Here is a 25,036-nt window from a genome sequence, read left to right on the forward strand (position 1 = left end):
TTTTTCGGTACTCACACTATTTGGACCATTTTTCGGTAATCACCCGAACAGTTTTTCGATACTCGCACGGATTCTACCATTTACGGGTAGTCGCCCGGATTCTTTCATTTTTCGGTACTCACATTGATTGGACCCATTTCCGGTAGTCACCCGAACAGTTTTTCGATACTCGCACGGATTCTACCTTTTCCCGGTACTCGCACGGATTCGACCATTTTTCGGTACTCACCCGAACAGTTTTTCGATACTCGCACGGATTCTACCATTTACGGGTAGTCGCCCGGATTCTACCATTTTTCGGTACTCACATTGATTGGACCCATTTCCGGTAGTCACCCGAACAGTTTTTCGATATTCGCACGGATTCTACCTTTTCCCGGTACTCGCACGGATTCGACCATTTTTCGGTACTCACCCGAACAGTTTTTCGATACTCGCACGGATTCTACCATTTACGGGTAGTCGCCCGGATTCTTTCATTTTTCGGTACTCACATTGATTGGACCCATTTCCGGTAGTCACCCGAACAGTTTTTCGATACTCGCACGGATTCTACCTTTTCCCGGTACTCGCACGGATTCGACCATTTTTCGGTACTCACACTGATTGGACCATTTTTCGGTAATCACCCGAACAGTTTTTCGATACTCGCACGGATTCTACCATTTACGGGTAATCGACCGGATTCTTTCATTTTTCGGTACTCACATTGATTGGACCCATTTCCGGTAGTCACCCGAACAGTTTTTCGATACTCGCACGGATTCTACCTTTTCCCGGTACTCGCACGGATTCGACCATTTTTCGGTACTCACATTGATTGGACCCATTTCCGGTAGTCACCCGAACAACTTTTCGATATTCGCACGGATTCTACCTTTTCCCGGTACTCGCACGGATTCGACCATTTTTCGGTACTCACACTGATTGGACCATTTTTCGGTAATCACCCGAACAGTTTTTCGATACTCGCACGGATTCTACCATTTACGGGTAATCGACCGGATTCTTTCATTTTTCGGTACTCACATTGATTGGACCCATTTCCGGTAGTCACCCGAACAGTTTTTCGATACTCGCACGGATTCTACCTTTTCCCGGTACTCGCACGGATTCGACCATTTTTCGGTACTCACATTGATTGGACCCATTTCCGGTAGTCACCCGAACAACTTTTCGATATTCGCACGGATTCTACCTTTTCCCGGTACTCGCACGGATTCGACCATTTTTCGGTACTCACCCGAACAGTTTTTCGATACTCGCACGGATTCTACCATTTACGGGTAGTCGCCCGGATTCTACCATTTTTCGGTACTCACATTGATTGGACCCATTTTCGGTACTCATCCGAACAGTTTTTCGATACTCGCACGGATTCTACCTTTTCACAATACTTGCCCGGATACTATCATTTTTCGATACTCGCACGAATTCTACCTTTTCGCGGTAATCGCTCTGATTCTACCATTTTTCGGTACTCACCCGAACAGTCTTACGATACTCGCACGGATTCTACCTTTGACAAATACTCGCCCGGATTCTACCATTTTTCGGTACTAACACTGATTGGACCATTTTCCGGTATTTATCCGAAGAGTTTTTCAATACTCGTAGGGATTCTACATTTTCCTTGTACTCGCACGGATTCGACCATTTTTCGGTACTCACCCGAACAGTTTTTCGATACTCGCACGGATTCTACCATTTACGGGTAGTCGCCCGGATTCTACCATTTTTCGGTACGCACATTGATTGGACCCTTTTCCGGTAGTCACCCGAACAGTTTTCCGATACTCGCACGGATTCTACCTTTTCCCGGTACTCGCACGGATTCGACCATTTTTCGGTACTCACACTGATGGGACCATTTTTCGGTACTCACCCGAACAGTTTTTCGATACTCGCACGGATTCTACCATTTACGGGTAGTCGCCCGGATTCTACCATTTTTCGGTACTCACATTGATTGGACCCATTTCCGGTAGTCACCCGAACAGTTTTTCGATTCTCGCACGGATTCTACCTTTTCCCGGTACTCGCACGGATTCGACCATTTTTCGGTACTCACACTGATTGGACCATTTTTCGGTAATCACCCGAACAGTTTTTCGATACTCGCACGGATTCTACCATTTACGGGTAGTCGACCGGATTCTTTCATTTTTCGGTACTCACATTGATTGGACCCATTTCCGGTAGTCACCCGAACAGTTTTTCGATACTCGCACGGATTCTACCTTTTCCCGGTACTCGCACGGATTCGACCATTTTTCGGTACTCACATTGATTGGACCATTTTTCGGTAATCACCCGAACAGTTTTTCGATACTCGCACGGATTCTACCATTTACGGGTAGTCGACCGGATTCTTTCATTTTTCGGTACTCACATTGATTGGACCCATTTCCGGTAGTCACCCGAACAGTTTTTCGATACTCGCACGAATTCTACCTTTTCCCAGTACTCGCACGGATTCGACCATTTTTCGGTAGTCACACTGATTGGACCATTTTTCGGTACTCATCCGAACAGTTTTTCGATACTCGCACGGATTCTACCATTTACGGGTAGTCGCCCGGATTCTACCATCTTTCGGTACTCACATTGATTGGACCCTTTTCCGGTAGTCACCCGAACAGTTTTCCGATACTCGCACGGATTCTACCTTTTCCCGGTACTCGCACGGATTCGACCATTTTTCGGTACTCACACTGATGGGACCATTTTTCGGTACTCACCCGAACAGTTTTTCGATACTCGCACGGATTCTACCATTTACGGGTAGTCGCCCGGATTCTACCATTTTTCGGTACTCACATTGATTGGACCCATTTCCGGTAGTCACCCGAACAGTTTTTCGATTCTCGCACGGATTCTACCTTTTCCCGGTACTCGCACGGATTCGACCATTTTTCGGTACTCACACTGATTGGACCATTTTTCGGTAATCACCCGAACAGTTTTTCGATACTCGCACGGATTCTACCATTTACGGGTAGTCGACCGGATTCTTTCATTTTTCGGTACTCACATTGATTGGACCCATTTCCGGTAGTCACCCGAACAGTTTTTCGATACTCGCACGGATTCTACCTTTTCCCGGTACTCGCACGGATTCGACCATTTTTCGGTACTCACATTGATTGGACCCATTTCCGGTAGTCACCCGAACAACTTTTCGATATTCGCACGGATTCTACCTTTTCCCGGTACTCGCACGGATTCGACCATTTTTCGGTACTCACCCGAACAGTTTTTCGATACTCGCACGGATTCTACCATTTACGGGTAGTCGCCCGGATTCTACCATTTTTCGGTACTCACATTGATTGGACCCATTTTCGGTACTCATCCGAACAGTTTTTCGATACTCGCACGGATTCTACCTTTTCACAATACTTGCCCGGATACTATCATTTTTCGATACTCGCACGAATTCTACCTTTTCGCGGTAATCGCTCTGATTCTACCATTTTTCGGTACTCACCCGAACAGTCTTACGATACTCGCACGGATTCTACCTTTGACAAATACTCGCCCGGATTCTACCATTTTTCGGTACTAACACTGATTGGACCATTTTCCGGTATTTATCCGAAGAGTTTTTCAATACTCGTAGGGATTCTACATTTTCCTTGTACTCGCACGGATTCGACCATTTTTCGGTACTCACCCGAACAGTTTTTCGATACTCGCACGGATTCTACCATTTACGGGTAGTCGCCCGGATTCTACCATTTTTCGGTACGCACATTGATTGGACCCTTTTCCGGTAGTCACCCGAACAGTTTTCCGATACTCGCACGGATTCTACCTTTTCCCGGTACTCGCACGGATTCGACCATTTTTCGGTACTCACACTGATGGGACCATTTTTCGGTACTCACCCGAACAGTTTTTCGATACTCGCATGGATTCTACCATTTACGGGTAGTCGCCCGGATTCTACCATTTTTCGGTACTCACATTGATTGGACCCATTTCCGGTAGTCACCCGAACAGTTTTTCGATTCTCGCACGGATTCTACCTTTTCCCGGTACTCGCACGGATTCGACCATTTTTCGGTACTCACACTGATTGGACCATTTTTCGGTAATCACCCGAACAGTTTTTCGATACTCGCACGGATTCTACCATTTACGGGTAGTCGACCGGATTCTTTCATTTTTCGGTACTCACATTGATTGGACCCATTTCCGGTAGTCACCCGAACAGTTTTTCGATACTCGCACGGATTCTACCTTTTCCCGGTACTCGCACGGATTCGACCATTTTTCGGTACTCACATTGATTGGACCATTTTTCGGTAATCACCCGAACAGTTTTTCGATACTCGCACGGATTCTACCATTTACGGGTAGTCGACCGGATTCTTTCATTTTTCGGTACTCACATTGATTGGACCCATTTCCGGTAGTCACCCGAACAGTTTTTCGATACTCGCACGAATTCTACCTTTTCCCAGTACTCGCACGGATTCGACCATTTTTCGGTAGTCACACTGATTGGACCATTTTTCGGTACTCATCCGAACAGTTTTTCGATACTCGCACGGATTCTACCATTTACGGGTAGTCGCCCGGATTCTACCATTTTTCGGTACGCACATTGATTGGACCCTTTTCCGGTAGTCACCCGAACAGTTTTCCGATACTCGCACGGATTCTACCTTTTCCCGGTACTCGCACGGATTCGACCATTTTTCGGTACTCACACTGATGGGACCATTTTTCGGTACTCACCCGAACAGTTTTTCGATACTCGCACGGATTCTACCATTTACGGGTAGTCGCCCGGATTCTACCATTTTTCGGTACTCACATTGATTGGACCCATTTCCGGTAGTCACCCGAACAGTTTTTCGATTCTCGCACGGATTCTACCTTTTCCCGGTACTCGCACGGATTCGACCATTTTTCGGTACTCACACTGATTGGACCATTTTTCGGTAATCACCCGAACAGTTTTTCGATACTCGCACGGATTCTACCATTTACGGGTAGTCGACCGGATTCTTTCATTTTTCGGTACGCACATTGATTGGACCCATTTCCGGTAGTCACCCGAACAACTTTTCGATATTCGCACGGATTCTACCTTTTCCCGGTACTCGCACGGATTCGACCATTTTTCGGTACTCACCCGAACAGTTTTTCGATACTCGCACGGATTCTACCATTTACGGGTAGTCGCCCGGATTCTACCATTTTTCGGTACTCACATTGATTGGACCCATTTCCGGTAGTCACCCGAACAGTTTTTCGATTCTCGCACGGATTCTACCTTTTCCCGGTACTCGCACGGATTCGACCATTTTTCGGTACTCACACTGATTGGACCATTTTTCGGTACTCACCCGAACAGTTTTTCGATACTTGGACGGATTCTACCTTGTACGGGTACTCGCCCGGATTCTACCATTTTACGGTACTCACATTGATTGGACCCTTTCCGGTAGTCACCCGAACAGTTTTTCGATACTCGCACGGATTCTACCTTTTCCCGGTACTCGCACGGATTCGACCATTTTTCGGTACTCACACTGATTGGACCATTTTTCGGTACTCACCCGAACAGTTTTTCGATACTCGCACGGATTCTACCATTTACGGGTAGTCGCCCGGATTCTACCATTTTTCGATACTCACATTGATTGGACCCATTTCCGGTACTCATCCGAACAGTTTTTCGATACTCGCACGGATTTTACCTTTTCCCGGTACTCGCACGGATTCGACCATTTTTCGGTACTCACACTATTTGGACCATTTTTCGGTAATCACCCGAACAGTTTTTCGATACTCGCACGGATTCTACCATTTACGGGTAGTCGCCCGGATTCTTTCATTTTTCGGTACTCACATTGATTGGACCCATTTCCGGTAGTCACCCGAACAGTTTTTCGATACTCGCACGGATTCTACCTTTTCCCGGTACTCGCACGGATTCGACCATTTTTCGGTACTCACCCGAACAGTTTTTCGATACTCGCACGGATTCTACCATTTACGGGTAGTCGCCCGGATTCTACCATTTTTCGGTACTCACATTGATTGGACCCATTTCCGGTAGTCACCCGAACAGTTTTTCGATATTCGCACGGATTCTACCTTTTCCCGGTACTCGCACGGATTCGACCATTTTTCGGTACTCACCCGAACAGTTTTTCGATACTCGCACGGATTCTACCATTTACGGGTAGTCGCCCGGATTCTTTCATTTTTCGGTACTCACATTGATTGGACCCATTTCCGGTAGTCACCCGAACAGTTTTTCGATACTCGCACGGATTCTACCTTTTCCCGGTACTCGCACGGATTCGACCATTTTTCGGTACTCACACTGATTGGACCATTTTTCGGTAATCACCCGAACAGTTTTTCGATACTCGCACGGATTCTACCATTTACGGGTAATCGACCGGATTCTTTCATTTTTCGGTACTCACATTGATTGGACCCATTTCCGGTAGTCACCCGAACAGTTTTTCGATACTCGCACGGATTCTACCTTTTCCCGGTACTCGCACGGATTCGACCATTTTTCGGTACTCACATTGATTGGACCCATTTCCGGTAGTCACCCGAACAACTTTTCGATATTCGCACGGATTCTACCTTTTCCCGGTACTCGCACGGATTCGACCATTTTTCGGTACTCACACTGATTGGACCATTTTTCGGTAATCACCCGAACAGTTTTTCGATACTCGCACGGATTCTACCATTTACGGGTAATCGACCGGATTCTTTCATTTTTCGGTACTCACATTGATTGGACCCATTTCCGGTAGTCACCCGAACAGTTTTTCGATACTCGCACGGATTCTACCTTTTCCCGGTACTCGCACGGATTCGACCATTTTTCGGTACTCACATTGATTGGACCCATTTCCGGTAGTCACCCGAACAACTTTTCGATATTCGCACGGATTCTACCTTTTCCCGGTACTCGCACGGATTCGACCATTTTTCGGTACTCACCCGAACAGTTTTTCGATACTCGCACGGATTCTACCATTTACGGGTAGTCGCCCGGATTCTACCATTTTTCGGTACTCACATTGATTGGACCCATTTTCGGTACTCATCCGAACAGTTTTTCGATACTCGCACGGATTCTACCTTTTCACAATACTTGCCCGGATACTATCATTTTTCGATACTCGCACGAATTCTACCTTTTCGCGGTAATCGCTCTGATTCTACCATTTTTCGGTACTCACCCGAACAGTCTTACGATACTCGCACGGATTCTACCTTTGACAAATACTCGCCCGGATTCTACCATTTTTCGGTACTAACACTGATTGGACCATTTTCCGGTATTTATCCGAAGAGTTTTTCAATACTCGTAGGGATTCTACATTTTCCTTGTACTCGCACGGATTCGACCATTTTTCGGTACTCACCCGAACAGTTTTTCGATACTCGCACGGATTCTACCATTTACGGGTAGTCGCCCGGATTCTACCATTTTTCGGTACGCACATTGATTGGACCCATTTCCGGTAGTCACCCGAACAGTTTTCCGATACTCGCACGGATTCTACCTTTTCCCGGTACTCGCACGGATTCGACCATTTTTCGGTACTCACACTGATGGGACCATTTTTCGGTACTCACCCGAACAGTTTTTCGATACTCGCACGGATTCTACCATTTACGGGTAGTCGCCCGGATTCTACCATTTTTCGGTACTCACATTGATTGGACCCATTTCCGGTAGTCACCCGAACAGTTTTTCGATTCTCGCACGGATTCTACCTTTTCCCGGTACTCGCACGGATTCGACCATTTTTCGGTACTCACACTGATTGGACCATTTTTCGGTAATCACCCGAACAGTTTTTCGATACTCGCACGGATTCTACCATTTACGGGTAGTCGACCGGATTCTTTCATTTTTCGGTACTCACATTGATTGGACCCATTTCCGGTAGTCACCCGAACAGTTTTTCGATACTCGCACGGATTCTACCTTTTCCCGGTACTCGCACGGATTCGACCATTTTTCGGTACTCACATTGATTGGACCATTTTTCGGTAATCACCCGAACAGTTTTTCGATACTCGCACGGATTCTACCATTTACGGGTAGTCGACCGGATTCTTTCATTTTTCGGTACTCACATTGATTGGACCCATTTCCGGTAGTCACCCGAACAGTTTTTCGATACTCGCACGAATTCTACCTTTTCCCAGTACTCGCACGGATTCGACCATTTTTCGGTAGTCACACTGATTGGACCATTTTTCGGTACTCATCCGAACAGTTTTTCGATACTCGCACGGATTCTACCATTTACGGGTAGTCGCCCGGATTCTACCATTTTTCGGTACGCACATTGATTGGACCCTTTTCCGGTAGTCACCCGAACAGTTTTCCGATACTCGCACGGATTCTACCTTTTCCCGGTACTCGCACGGATTCGACCATTTTTCGGTACTCACACTGATGGGACCATTTTTCGGTACTCACCCGAACAGTTTTTCGATACTCGCACGGATTCTACCATTTACGGGTAGTCGCCCGGATTCTACCATTTTTCGGTACTCACATTGATTGGACCCATTTCCGGTAGTCACCCGAACAGTTTTTCGATTCTCGCACGGATTCTACCTTTTCCCGGTACTCACACTGATTGGACCATTTTTCGGTAATCACCCGAACAGTTTTTCGATACTCGCACGGATTCTACCATTTACGGGTAGTCGACCGGATTCTTTCATTTTTCGGTACGCACATTGATTGGACCCATTTCCGGTAGTCACCCGAACAACTTTTCGATATTCGCACGGATTCTACCTTTTCCCGGTACTCGCACGGATTCGACCATTTTTCGGTACTCACCCGAACAGTTTTTCGATACTCGCACGGATTCTACCATTTACGGGTAGTCGCCCGGATTCTACCATTTTTCGGTACTCACATTGATTGGACCCATTTCCGGTAGTCACCCGAACAGTTTTTCGATTCTCGCACGGATTCTACCTTTTCCCGGTACTCGCACGGATTCGACCATTTTTCGGTACTCACACTGATTGGACCATTTTTCGGTACTCACCCGAACAGTTTTTCGATACTTGGACGGATTCTACCTTGTACGGGTACTCGCCCGGATTCTACCATTTTACGGTACTCACATTGATTGGACCCTTTCCGGTAGTCACCCGAACAGTTTTTCGATACTCGCACGGATTCTACCTTTTCCCGGTACTCGCACGGATTCGACCATTTTTCGGTACTCACACTGATTGGACCATTTTTCGGTACTCACCCGAACAGTTTTTCGATACTCGCACGGATTCTACCATTTACGGGTAGTCGCCCGGATTCTACCATTTTTCGGTACTCACATTGATTGGACCCATTTCCGGTAGTCACCCGAACAGTTTTTCGATACTCGCACGGATTCTACCTTTTCCCGGTACTCGCACGGATTCGACCATTTTTCGATACTCACACTGATTGGACCATTTTTCGGTACTCACCCGAACAGTTTTTCGATACTCGCACGGATTCTACCATTTACGGGTAGTCGACCGGATTCTTTCATTTTTCGGTACGCACATTGATTGGACCCATTTCCGGTAGTCACCCGAACAACTTTTCGATATTCGCACGGATTCTACCTTTTCCCGGTACTCGCACGGATTCGACCATTTTTCGGTACTCACCCGAACAGTTTTTCGATACTCGCACGGATTCTACCATTTACGGGTAGTCGCCCGGATTCTACCATTTTTCGGTACTCACATTGATTGGACCCATTTCCGGTAGTCACCCGAACAGTTTTTCGATTCTCGCACGGATTCTACCTTTTCCCGGTACTCGCACGGATTCGACCATTTTTCGGTACTCACACTGATTGGACCATTTTTCGGTACTCACCCGAACAGTTTTTCGATACTTGGACGGATTCTACCTTGTACGGGTACTCGCCCGGATTCTACCATTTTACGGTACTCACATTGATTGGACCCTTTCCGGTAGTCACCCGAACAGTTTTTCGATACTCGCACGGATTCTACCTTTTCCCGGTACTCGCACGGATTCGACCATTTTTCGGTACTCACACTGATTGGACCATTTTTCGGTACTCACCCGAACAGTTTTTCGATACTCGCACGGATTCTACCATTTACGGGTAGTCGCCCGGATTCTACCATTTTTCGATACTCACATTGATTGGACCCATTTCCGGTACTCATCCGAACAGTTTTTCGATACTCGCACGGATTTTACCTTTTCCCGGTACTCGCACGGATTCGACCATTTTTCGGTACTCACACTATTTGGACCATTTTTCGGTAATCACCCGAACAGTTTTTCGATACTCGCACGGATTCTACCATTTACGGGTAGTCGCCCGGATTCTTTCATTTTTCGGTACTCACATTGATTGGACCCATTTCCGGTAGTCACCCGAACAGTTTTTCGATACTCGCACGGATTCTACCTTTTCCCGGTACTCGCACGGATTCGACCATTTTTCGGTACTCACCCGAACAGTTTTTCGATACTCGCACGGATTCTACCATTTACGGGTAGTCGCCCGGATTCTACCATTTTTCGGTACTCACATTGATTGGACCCATTTCCGGTAGTCACCCGAACAGTTTTTCGATATTCGCACGGATTCTACCTTTTCCCGGTACTCGCACGGATTCGACCATTTTTCGGTACTCACCCGAACAGTTTTTCGATACTCGCACGGATTCTACCATTTACGGGTAGTCGCCCGGATTCTTTCATTTTTCGGTACTCACATTGATTGGACCCATTTCCGGTAGTCACCCGAACAGTTTTTCGATACTCGCACGGATTCTACCTTTTCCCGGTACTCGCACGGATTCGGCCATTTTTCGGTACTCACACTGATTGGACCATTTTTCGGTACTCACCCGAACAGTTTTTCGATACTCGCACGGATTCTACCATTTACGGGTAGTCGCCCGGATTCTAACATTTTTCGGTACTCACATTGATTGGACCCTTTTCCGGTACTCATCCAAACAATTTTCCGATACTCGCACGGATTCTATCTTTTACCGGTACTCGCCTAGATTCTACCAATTTTGGGTATTAACAATGATTGGACCTTTTTCCGGTATTCATCCGAACAGTTTTTCGATACTCGCACGGATTCTACCTTTTCACAATACTTGCCCGGATACTATCATTTTTCGATACTTGCACGGATTCTACCATTTTTCGGTACTCACCCGAACAGTCTTACGATACTCGCACGGATTCTACCTTTTACAAATACTCGCCCGGATTCTACCATTTTTCGATACTAACACTGATTGGACCCATTTCCGGTATTTATCCGAAGAGTTTTTCGATACTCGTAGGGATTCTACATTTTCCCGGTACTTGCACGGATTCGACCATTTTTTGGTACTCACATTGATTGGACCCTTTTCCGGTAATCACCCGAACAGTTTTTCGATACTCGTACGGATTCTACCTTTTCCTGGTACACGCACATATTCGGCCATTTTTCGGTACTCACATTGATTGGAATCTTTTCCGGTAGTCACCCGAACAGTTTTTCGATACTCGCACGAATTCTACCTTTTCCCAGTACTCGCACGGATTCGACCATTTTTCGGTAGTCACACTGATTGGACCATTTTTCGGTACTCATCCGAACAGTTTTTCGATACTCGCACGGATTCTACCATTTACGGGTAGTCGCCCGGATTCTACCATTTTTCGGTACGCACATTGATTGGACCCTTTTCCGGTAGTCACCCGAACAGTTTTCCGATACTCGCACGGATTCTACCTTTTCCCGGTACTCGCACGGATTCGACCATTTTTCGGTACTCACACTGATGGGACCATTTTTCGGTACTCACCCGAACAGTTTTTCGATACTCGCACGGATTCTACCATTTACGGGTAGTCGCCCGGATTCTACCATTTTTCGGTACTCACATTGATTGGACCCATTTCCGGTAGTCACCCGAACAGTTTTTCGATTCTCGCACGGATTCTACCTTTTCCCGGTACTCGCACGGATTCGACCATTTTTCGGTACTCACACTGATTGGACCATTTTTCGGTAATCACCCGAACAGTTTTTCGATACTCGCACGGATTCTACCATTTACGGGTAATCGACCGGATTCTTTCATTTTTCGGTACTCACATTGATTGGACCCATTTCCGGTAGTCACCCGAACAGTTTTTCGATACTCGCACGGATTCTACCTTTTCCCGGTACTCGCACGGATTCGACCATTTTTCGGTACTCACATTGATTGGACCCATTTCCGGTAGTCACCCGAACAACTTTTCGATATTCGCACGGATTCTACCTTTTCCCGGTACTCGCACGGATTCGACCATTTTTCGGTACTCACCCGAACAGTTTTTCGATACTCGCACGGATTCTACCATTTACGGGTAGTCGCCCGGATTCTACCATTTTTCGGTACTCACATTGATTGGACCCATTTCCGGTAGTCACCCGAACAGTTTTTCGATTCTCGCACGGATTCTACCTTTTCCCGGTACTCGCACGGATTCGACCATTTTTCGGTACTCACACTGATTGGACCATTTTTCGGTACTCACCCGAACAGTTTTTCGATACTCGCACGGATTCTACCATTTACGGGTAGTCGCCCGGATTCTACCATTTTTCGGTACTCACATTGATTGGACCCATTTTCGGTACTCATCCGAACAGTTTTTCGATACTCGCACGGATTCTACCTTTTCACAATACTTGCCCGGATACTATCATTTTTCGATACTCGCACGAATTCTACCTTTTCGCGGTAATCGCTCTGATTCTACCATTTTTCGGTACTCACCCGAACAGTCTTACGATACTCGCACGGATTCTACCTTTGACAAATACTCGCCCGGATTCTACCATTTTTCGGTACTAACACTGATTGGACCATTTTCCGGTATTTATCCGAAGAGTTTTTCAATACTCGTAGGGATTCTACATTTTCCTTGTACTCGCACGGATTCGACCATTTTTCGGTACTCACCCGAACAGTTTTTCGATACTCGCACGGATTCTACCATTTACGGGTAGTCGCCCGGATTCTACCATTTTTCGGTACTCACATTGATTGGACCCATTTCCGGTAGTCACCCGAACAGTTTTTCGATATTCGCACGGATTCTACCTTTTCCCGGTACTCGCACGGATTCGACCATTTTTCGGTACTCACCCGAACAGTTTTTCGATACTCGCACGGATTCTACCATTTACGGGTAGTCGCCCGGATTCTACCATTTTTCGGTACTCACATTGATTGGACCCATTTCCGGTAGTCACCCGAACAGTTTTTCGATTCTCGCACGGAATCTACCTTTTCCCGGTACTCGCACGGATTCGACCATTTTTCGGTACTCACACTGATTGGACCATTTTTCGGTACTCACCCGAACAGTTTTTCGATACTCGCACGGATTCTACCTTTTCACAATACTTGCCCGGATACTATCATTTTTCGATACTCGCACGAATTCTACCTTTTCGCGGTAATCGCTCTGATTCTACCATTTTTCGGTACTCACCCGAACAGTCTTACGATACTCGCACGGATTCTACCTTTGACAAATACTCGCCCGGATTCTACCATTTTTCGGTACTAACACTGATTGGACCATTTTCCGGTATTTATCCGAAGAGTTTTTCGATACTCGTAGGGATTCTACATTTTTCCGGTACTCGCACGGATTCGACCATTTTTTGGTACTCACATTGATTGGACCCTTTTCCGGTAATGACCCGAACAGTTTTTCGATACTCGCACGGAGTCTACCTTTTCCCGGTACACGCACATATTCGGCCATTTTTCGGTACTCACATTGATTGGACCCTTTTCCGGTAGTCACCCGAACAGTTTTTCGATACTCGCACGGATTCTACCTTTTCCCGGTACTCGTACGGATTCGACCATTTTTCGGTACTCACACTGATTGGACCATTTTTCGGTACTCACCCGAACAGTTTTTCGATACATGCACGGATTCTACCATTTACGGGTAGTCGACCGGATTCTACCATTTTTCGGTACTCACATTGATTGGACCCATTTCCGGTAGTCACCCGAACAGTTTTTCGATACTCGCACGGATTCTACCTTTTCCCGGTACTCGCACGGATTCGACCATTTTTTGGTACTCACATTGATTGGACCCTTTTCCGGTACTCATCGAAACAATTTTCCGATACTCGCACGGATTCTATCTTTTACCGGTACTCGCCTAGATTCTACCATTTTTGGGTATTAACAATGATTGGACCTTTTTCCGGTATTCATCCGAACAGTTTTTCGATACTCGCACGGATTCTACCTTTTCACAATACTTGCCCGGATACTATCATTTTTCGATACTCGCACGGATTCTACCTTTTCGCGGTAGTCGCTCGGATTCTACCATTTTTCGGTACTCACCCGAACAGTCTTACGATACTCGCACGGATTCTACCTTTTACAAATACTCGCCCGGATTCTACCATTTTTCGATACTAACACTGATTGGACCCTTTTCCGGTATTTATCCGAAGAGTTTTTCGATACTCGTAGGGATTCTACATTTTCCCGGTACTTGCACGGATTCGACCATTTTTTGGTACTCACATTGATTGGACCCTTTTCCGGTAATCACCCGAACAGTTTTTCGATACTCGCACGGATTCTACCTTTTCCTGGTACACGCACATATTCGGCCATTTTTAGGTACTCACATTGATTGGAATCTTTTCCGGTAGTCACCCGAACAGTTTTTCGATACTCGCACGAATTCTACCTTTTCCCGGTACTCGCACGGATTCGACCATTTTTCGGTAGTCACACTGATTGGACCATTTTTCGGTACTCATCCGAACAGTTTTTCGATACTCGCACGGATTCTACCATTTACGGGTAGTCGCCCGGATTCTACCATTTTTCGGTACTCACATTGATTGGACCCATTTCCGGTAGTCACCCGAACAGTTTTTCGATACTCGCACGGATTCTACCTTTTCCCGGTACTCGCACGGATTCGACCATTTTTCGATACTCACACTGATTGGACCATTTTTCGGTACTCACCCGAACAGTTTTTCGATACTCGCACGGATTCTACCATTTACGGGTAGTCGACCGGATTCTTTCATTTTTCGGTACGCACATTGATTGGACCCATTTCCGGTAGTCACCCGAACAACTTTTCGATATTCGCACGGATTCTACCTTTTCCCGGTACTCGCACGGATTCGACCATTTTTCGGTACTCACCCGAACAGTTTTTCGATACTCGCACGGATTCTACCATTTACGGGTAGTCGCCCGGATTCTACCATTTTTCGGTACTCACATTGATTGGACCCATTTCCGGTAGTCACCCGAACAGTTTTTCGATTCTCGCACGGATTCTACCTTTTCCCGGTACTCGCACGGATTCGACCATTTTTCGGTACTCACACTGATTGGACCATTTTTCGGTACTCACCCGAACAGTTTTTCGATACTTGGACGGATTCTACCTTGTACGGGTACTCGCCCGGATTCTACCATTTTACGGTACTCACATTGATTGGACCCTTTCCGGTAGTCACCCGAACAGTTTTTCGATACTCGCACGGATTCTACCTTTTCCCGGTACTCGCACGGATTCGACCATTTTTCGGTACTCACACTGATTGGACCATTTTTCGGTACTCACCCGAACAGTTTTTCGATACTCGCACGGATTCTACCATTTACGGGTAGTCGCCCGGATTCTACCATTTTTCGATACTCACATTGATTGGACCCATTTCCGGTACTCATCCGAACAGTTTTTCGATACTCGCACGGATTTTACCTTTTCCCGGTACTCGCACGGATTCGACCATTTTTCGGTACTCACACTATTTGGACCATTTTTCGGTAATCACCCGAACAGTTTTTCGATACTCGCACGGATTCTACCATTTACGGGTAGTCGCCCGGATTCTTTCATTTTTCGGTACTCACATTGATTGGACCCATTTCCGGTAGTCACCCGAACAGTTTTTCGATACTCGCACGGATTCTACCTTTTCCCGGTACTCGCACGGATTCGACCATTTTTCGGTACTCACCCGAACAGTTTTTCGATACTCGCACGGATTCTACCATTTACGGGTAGTCGCCCGGATTCTACCATTTTTCGGTACTCACATTGATTGGACCCATTTCCGGTAGTCACCCGAACAGTTTTTCGATATTCGCACGGATTCTACCTTTTCCCGGTACTCGCACGGATTCGACCATTTTTCGGTACTCACCCGAACAGTTTTTCGATACTCGCACGGATTCTACCATTTACGGGTAGTCGCCCGGATTCTTTCATTTTTCGGTACTCACATTGATTGGACCCATTTCCGGTAGTCACCCGAACAGTTTTTCGATACTCGCACGGATTCTACCTTTTCCCGGTACTCGCACGGATTCGGCCATTTTTCGGTACTCACACTGATTGGACCATTTTTCGGTACTCACCCGAACAGTTTTTCGATACTCGCACGGATTCTACCATTTACGGGTAGTCGCCCGGATTCTAACATTTTTCGGTACTCACATTGATTGGACCCTTTTCCGGTACTCATCCAAACAATTTTCCGATACTCGCACGGATTCTATCTTTTACCGGTACTCGCCTAGATTCTACCAATTTTGGGTATTAACAATGATTGGACCTTTTTCCGGTATTCATCCGAACAGTTTTTCGATACTCGCACGGATTCTACCTTTTCACAATACTTGCCCGGATACTATCATTTTTCGATACTTGCACGGATTCTACCATTTTTCGGTACTCACCCGAACAGTCTTACGATACTCGCACGGATTCTACCTTTTACAAATACTCGCCCGGATTCTACCATTTTTCGATACTAACACTGATTGGACCCATTTCCGGTATTTATCCGAAGAGTTTTTCGATACTCGTAGGGATTCTACATTTTCCCGGTACTTGCACGGATTCGACCATTTTTTGGTACTCACATTGATTGGACCCTTTTCCGGTAATCACCCGAACAGTTTTTCGATACTCGTACGGATTCTACCTTTTCCTGGTACACGCACATATTCGGCCATTTTTCGGTACTCACATTGATTGGAATCTTTTCCGGTAGTCACCCGAACAGTTTTTCGATACTCGCACGAATTCTACCTTTTCCCAGTACTCGCACGGATTCGACCATTTTTCGGTAGTCACACTGATTGGACCATTTTTCGGTACTCATCCGAACAGTTTTTCGATACTCGCACGGATTCTACCATTTACGGGTAGTCGCCCGGATTCTACCATTTTTCGGTACGCACATTGATTGGACCCTTTTCCGGTAGTCACCCGAACAGTTTTCCGATACTCGCACGGATTCTACCTTTTCCCGGTACTCGCACGGATTCGACCATTTTTCGGTACTCACACTGATGGGACCATTTTTCGGTACTCACCCGAACAGTTTTTCGATACTCGCACGGATTCTACCATTTACGGGTAGTCGCCCGGATTCTACCATTTTTCGGTACTCACATTGATTGGACCCATTTCCGGTAGTCACCCGAACAGTTTTTCGATTCTCGCACGGATTCTACCTTTTCCCGGTACTCGCACGGATTCGACCATTTTTCGGTACTCACACTGATTGGACCATTTTTCGGTAATCACCCGAACAGTTTTTCGATACTCGCACGGATTCTACCATTTACGGGTAATCGACCGGATTCTTTCATTTTTCGGTACTCACATTGATTGGACCCATTTCCGGTAGTCACCCGAACAGTTTTTCGATACTCGCACGGATTCTACCTTTTCCCGGTACTCGCACGGATTCGACCATTTTTCGGTACTCACATTGATTGGACCCATTTCCGGTAGTCACCCGAACAACTTTTCGATATTCGCACGGATTCTACCTTTTCCCGGTACTCGCACGGATTCGACCATTTTTCGGTACTCACCCGAACAGTTTTTCGATACTCGCACGGATTCTACCATTTACGGGTAGTCGCCCGGATTCTACCATTTTTCGGTACTCACATTGATTGGACCCATTTCCGGTAGTCACCCGAACAGTTTTTCGATTCTCGCACGGATTCTACCTTTTCCCGGTACTCGCACGGATTCGACCATTTTTCGGTACTCACACTGATTGGACCATTTTTCGGTACTCACCCGAACAGTTTTTCGATACTCGCACGGATTCTACCATTTACGGGTAGTCGCCCGGATTCTACCATTTTTCGGTACTCACATTGATTGGACCCATTTTCGGTACTCATCCGAACAGTTTTTCGATACTCGCACGGATTCTACCTTTTCACAATACTTGCCCGGATACTATCATTTTTCGATACTCGCACGAATTCTACCTTTTCGCGGTAATCGCTCTGATTCTACCATTTTTCGGTACTCACCCGAACAGTCTTACGATACTCGCACGGATTCTACCTTTGACAAATACTCGCCCGGATTCTACCATTTTTCGGTACTAACACTGATTGGACCATTTTCCGGTATTTATCCGAAGAGTTTTTCAATACTCGTAGGGATTCTACATTTTCCTTGTACTCGCACGGATTCGACCATTTTTCGGTACTCACCCGAACAGTTTTTCGATACTCGCACGGATTCTACCATTTACGGGTAGTCGCCCGGATTCTACCATTTTTCGGTACTCACATTGATTGGACCCATTTCCGGTAGTCACCCGAACAGTTTTTCGATATTCGCACGGATTCTACCTTTTCCCGGTACTCGCACGGATTCGACCATTTTTCGGTACTCACCCGAACAGTTTTTCGATACTCGCACGGATTCTACCATTTACGGGTAGTCGCCCGGATTCTACCATTTTTCGGTACTCACATTGATTGGACCCATTTCCGGTAGTCACCCGAACAGTTTTTCGATTCTCGCACGGAATCTACCTTTTCCCGGTACTCGCACGGATTCGACCATTTTTCGGTACTCACACTGATTGGACCATTTTTCGGTACTCACCCGAACAGTTTTTCGATACTCGCACGGATTCTACCTTTTCACAATACTTGCCCGGATACTATCATTTTTCGATACTCGCACGAATTCTACCTTTTCGCGGTAATCGCTCTGATTCTACCATTTTTCGGTACTCACCCGAACAGTCTTACGATACTCGCACGGATTCTACCTTTGACAAATACTCGCCCGGATTCTACCATTTTTCGGTACTAACACTGATTGGACCATTTTCCGGTATTTATCCGAAGAGTTTTTCGATACTCGTAGGGATTCTACATTTTTCCGGTACTCGCACGGATTCGACCATTTTTTGGTACTCACATTGATTGGACCCTTTTCCGGTAATGACCCGAACAGTTTTTCGATACTCGCACGGAGTCTACCTTTTCCCGGTACACGCACATATTCGGCCATTTTTCGGTACTCACATTGATTGGACCCTTTTCCGGTAGTCACCCGAACAGTTTTTCGATACTCGCACGGATTCTACCTTTTCCCGGTACTCGTACGGATTCGACCATTTTTCGGTACTCACACTGATTGGACCATTTTTCGGTACTCACCCGAACAGTTTTTCGATACATGCACGGATTCTACCATTTACGGGTAGTCGACCGGATTCTACCATTTTTCGGTACTCACATTGATTGGACCCATTTCCGGTAGTCACCCGAACAGTTTTTCGATACTCGCACGGATTCTACCTTTTCCCGGTACTCGCACGGATTCGACCATTTTTTGGTACTCACATTGATTGGACCCTTTTCCGGTACTCATCCAAACAATTTTCCGATACTCGCACGGATTCTATCTTTTACCGGTACTCGCCTAGATTCTACCATTTTTGGGTATTAACAATGACTGGACCTTTTTCCGGTATTCATCCGAACAGTTTTTCGATACTCGCACGGATTCTACCTTTTCACAATACTTGCCCGGATACTATCATTTTTCGATACTCGCACGGATTCTACCTTTTCGCGGTAGTCGCTCGGATTCTACCATTTTTCGGTACTCACCCGAACAGTCTTACGATACTCGCACGGATTCTACCTTTTACAAATACTCGCCCGGATTCTACCATTTTTCGATACTAACACTGATTGGACCCTTTTCCGGTATTTATCCGAAGAGTTTTTCGATACTCGTAGGGATTCTACATTTTCCCGGTACTTGCACGGATTCGACCATTTTTTGGTACTCACATTGATTGGACCCTTTTCCGGTAATCACCCGAACAGTTTTTCGATACTCGCACGGATTCTACCTTTTCCTGGTACACGCACATATTCGGCCATTTTTAGGTACTCACATTGATTGGAATCTTTTCCGGTAGTCACCCGAACAGTTTTTCGATACTCGCACGAATTCTACCTTTTCCCGGTACTCGCACGGATTCGACCATTTTTCGGTAGTCACACTGATTGGACCATTTTTCGGTACTCATCCGAACAGTTTTTCGATACTCGCACGGATTCTACCATTTACGGGTAGTCGCCCGGATTCTACCATTTTTCGGTACTCACATTGATTGGACCCATTTCCGGTAGTCACCCGAACAGTTTTTCGATACTCGCACGGATTCTACCTTTTCCCGGTACTCGCACGGATTCGACCATTTTTCGATACTCACACTGATTGGACCATTTTTCGGTACTCACCCGAACAGTTTTTCGATACTCGCACGGATTCTACCATTTACGGGTAGTCGCCCGGATTCTAACATTTTTCGGTACTCACATTGATTGGACCCTTTTCCGGTACTCATCGAAACAATTTTCCGATACTCGCACGGATTCTATCTTTTACCGGTACTCGCCTAGATTCTACCATTTTTGGGTATTAACAATGATTGGACCTTTTTCCGGTATTCATCCGAACAGTTTTTCGATACTCGCACGGATTCTACCTTTTCACAATACTTGCCCGGATACTATCATTTTTCGATACTCGCACGGATTCTACCTTTTCGCGGTAGTCGCTCGGATTCTACCATTTTTCGGTACTCACCCGAACAGTCTTACGATACTCGCACGGATTCTACCTTTTACAAATACTCGCCCGGATTCTACCATTTTTCGATACTAACACTGATTGGACCCTTTTCCGGTATTTATCCGAAGAGTTTTTCGATACTCGTAGGGATTCTACATTTTCCCGGTACTTGCACGGATTCGACCATTTTTTGGTACTCACATTGATTGGACCCTTTTCCGGTAATCACCCGAACAGTTTTTCGATACTCGCACGGATTCTACCTTTTCCTGGTACACGCACATATTCGGCCATTTTTAGGTACTCACATTGATTGGAATCTTTTCCGGTAGTCACCCGAACAGTTTTTCGATACTCGCACGAATTCTACCTTTTCCCGGTACTCGCACGGATTCGACCATTTTTCGGTAGTCACACTGATTGGACCATTTTTCGGTACTCATCCGAACAGTTTTTCGATACTCGCACGGATTCTACCATTTACGGGTAGTCGCCCGGATTCTACCATTTTTCGGTACTCACATTGATTGGACCCATTTCCGGTAGTCACCCGAACAGTTTTTCGATACTCGCACGGATTCTACCTTTTCCCGGTACTCGCACGGATTCGACCATTTTTCGATACTCACACTGATTGGACCATTTTTCGGTACTCACCCGAACAGTTTTTCGATACTCGCACGGATTCTACCATTTACGGGTAGTCGCCCGGATTCTAACATTTTTCGGTACTCACATTGATTGGACCCTTTTCCGGTACTCATCGAAACAATTTTCCGATACTCGCACGGATTCTATCTTTTACCGGTACTCGCCTAGATTCTACCATTTTTGGGTATTAACAATGATTGGACCTTTTTCCGGTATTCATCCGAACAGTTTTTCGATACTCGCACGGATTCTACCTTTTCACAATACTTGCCCGGATACTATCATTTTTCGATACTCGCACGAATTCTACCTTTTCGCGGTAATCGCTCTGATTCTACCATTTTTCGGTACTCACCCGAACAGTCTTACGATACTCGCACGGATTCTACCTTTGACAAATACTCGCCCGGATTCTACCATTTTTCGGTACTAACACTGATTGGACCATTTTCCGGTATTTATCCGAAGAGTTTTTCGATACTCGTAGGGATTCTACATTTTTCCGGTACTCGCACGGATTCGACCATTTTTTGGTACTCACATTGATTGGACCCTTTTCCGGTAATGACCCGAACAGTTTTTCGATACTCGCACGGAGTCTACCTTTTCCCGGTACACGCACATATTCGGCCATTTTTCGGTACTCACATTGATTGGACCCTTTTCCGGTAGTCACCCGAACAGTTTTTCGATACTCGCACGGATTCTACCTTTTCCCGGTACTCGTACGGATTCGACCATTTTTCGGTACTCACACTGATTGGACCATTTTTCGGTACTCACCCGAACAGTTTTTCGATACTCGCACGAATTCTACCTTTTCCCGGTACTCGCACGGATTCGACCATTTTTCGATACTCACACTGATTGGACCATTTTTCGGTACTCACCCGAACAGTTTTTCGATACTCGCGCGGATTCTACCATTTACGGGTAGTCGCCCGGATTCTAACATTTTTCGGTACTCACATTGATTGGACCATTTTCCGGTACTCATCGAAACAATTTTCCGATACTCGCACGGATTCTATCTTTTACCGGTACTCGCCTAGATTCTACCATTTTTGGGTATTAACAATGATTGGACCTTTTTCCGGTATTCATCCGAACAGTTTTTCGATACTCGCACGGATTCTACCTTTTCACAATACTTGCCCGGATACTATCATTTTTCGATACTCGCACGGATTCTACCTTTTCGCGGTAGTCGCTCGGATTCTACCATTTTTCGGTACTCACCCGAACAGTCTTACGATACTCGCACGGATTCTACCTTTTACAAATACTCGCCCGGATTCTACCATTTTTCGATACTAACACTGATTGGACCCTTTTCCGGTATTTATCCGAAGAGTTTTTCGATACTCGTAGGGATTCTACATTTTCCCGGTACTTGCACGGATTCGACCATTTTTTGGTACTCACATTGATTGGACCCTTTTCCGGTAATCACCCGAACAGTTTTTCGATACTCGTACGGATTCTACCTTTTCCTGGTACACGCACATATTCGGCCATTTTTAGGTACTCACATTGATTGGAATCTTTTCCGGTAGTCACCCGAACAGTTTTTCGATACTCGCACGAATTCTACCTTTTCCCGGTACTCGCACGGATTCGACCATTTTTCGGTAGTCACACTGATTGGACCATTTTTCGGTACTCATCCGAACAGTTTTTCGATACTCGCACGGATTCTACCATTTACGGGTAGTCGCCCGGATTCTACCATTTTTCGGTACTCACATTGATTGGACCCATTTCCGGTAGTCACCCGAACAGTTTTTCGATACTCGCACGGATTCTACCTTTTCCCGGTACTCGCACGGATTCGACCATTTTTCGATACTCACACTGATTGGACCATTTTTCGGTACTCACCCGAACAGTTTTTCGATACTCGCACGGATTCTACCATTTACGGGTAGTCGCCCGGATTCTAACATTTTTCGGTACTCACATTGATTGGACCCTTTTCCGGTACTCATCGAAACAATTTTCCGATACTCGCACGGATTCTATCTTTTACCGGTACTCGCCTAGATTCTACCATTTTTGGGTATTAACAATGATTGGACCTTTTTCCGGTATTCATCCGAACAGTTTTTCGATACTCGCACGGATTCTACCTTTTCACAATACTTGCCCGGATACTATCATTTTTCGATACTCGCACGAATTCTACCTTTTCGCGGTAATCGCTCTGATTCTACCATTTTTCGGTACTCACCCGAACAGTCTTACGATACTCGCACGGATTCTACCTTTGACAAATACTCGCCCGGATTCTACCATTTTTCGGTACTAACACTGATTGGACCATTTTCCGGTATTTATCCGAAGAGTTTTTCGATACTCGTAGGGATTCTACATTTTTCCGGTACTCGCACGGATTCGACCATTTTTTGGTACTCACATTGATTGGACCCTTTTCCGGTAATGACCCGAACAGTTTTTCGATACTCGCACGGAGTCTACCTTTTCCCGGTACACGCACATATTCGGCCATTTTTCGGTACTCACATTGATTGGACCCTTTTCCGGTAGTCACCCGAACAGTTTTTCGATACTCGCACGGATTCTACCTTTTCCCGGTACTCGTACGGATTCGACCATTTTTCGGTACTCACACTGATTGGACCATTTTTCGGTACTCACCCGAACAGTTTTTCGATACTCGCACGAATTCTACCTTTTCCCGGTACTCGCACGGATTCGACCATTTTTCGATACTCACACTGATTGGACCATTTTTCGGTACTCACCCGAACAGTTTTTCGATACTCGCGCGGATTCTACCATTTACGGGTAGTCGCCCGGATTCTAACATTTTTCGGTACTCACATTGATTGGACCATTTTCCGGTACTCATCGAAACAATTTTCCGATACTCGCACGGATTCTATCTTTTACCGGTACTCGCCTAGATTCTACCATTTTTGGGTATTAACAATGATTGGACCTTTTTCCGGTATTCATCCGAACAGTTTTTCGATACTCGCACGGATTCTACCTTTTCACAATACTTGCCCGGATACTATCATTTTTCGATACTCGCACGGATTCTACCTTTTCGCGGTAGTCGCTAGGATTCTACCATTTTTCGGTACTCACCCGAACAGTCTTACGATACTCGCACGGATTCTACCTTTTACAAATACTCGCCCGGATTCTACCATTTTTCGATACTAACACTGATTGGACCCTTTTCCGGTATTTATCCGAAGAGTTTTTCGATACTCGTAGGGATTCTACATTTTCCCGGTACTTGCACGGATTCGACCATTTTTTGGTACTCACATTGATTGGACCCTTTTCCGGTAATCACCCGAACAGTTTTTCGATACTCGCACGGATTCTACCTTTTCCTGGTACACGCAC

The sequence above is a fragment of the Vitis vinifera genome, chromosome 6 (assembly GCF_030704535.1).
Source record: "Vitis vinifera cultivar Pinot Noir 40024 chromosome 6, ASM3070453v1".
Taxonomy (NCBI): domain Eukaryota; kingdom Viridiplantae; phylum Streptophyta; class Magnoliopsida; order Vitales; family Vitaceae; genus Vitis; species Vitis vinifera.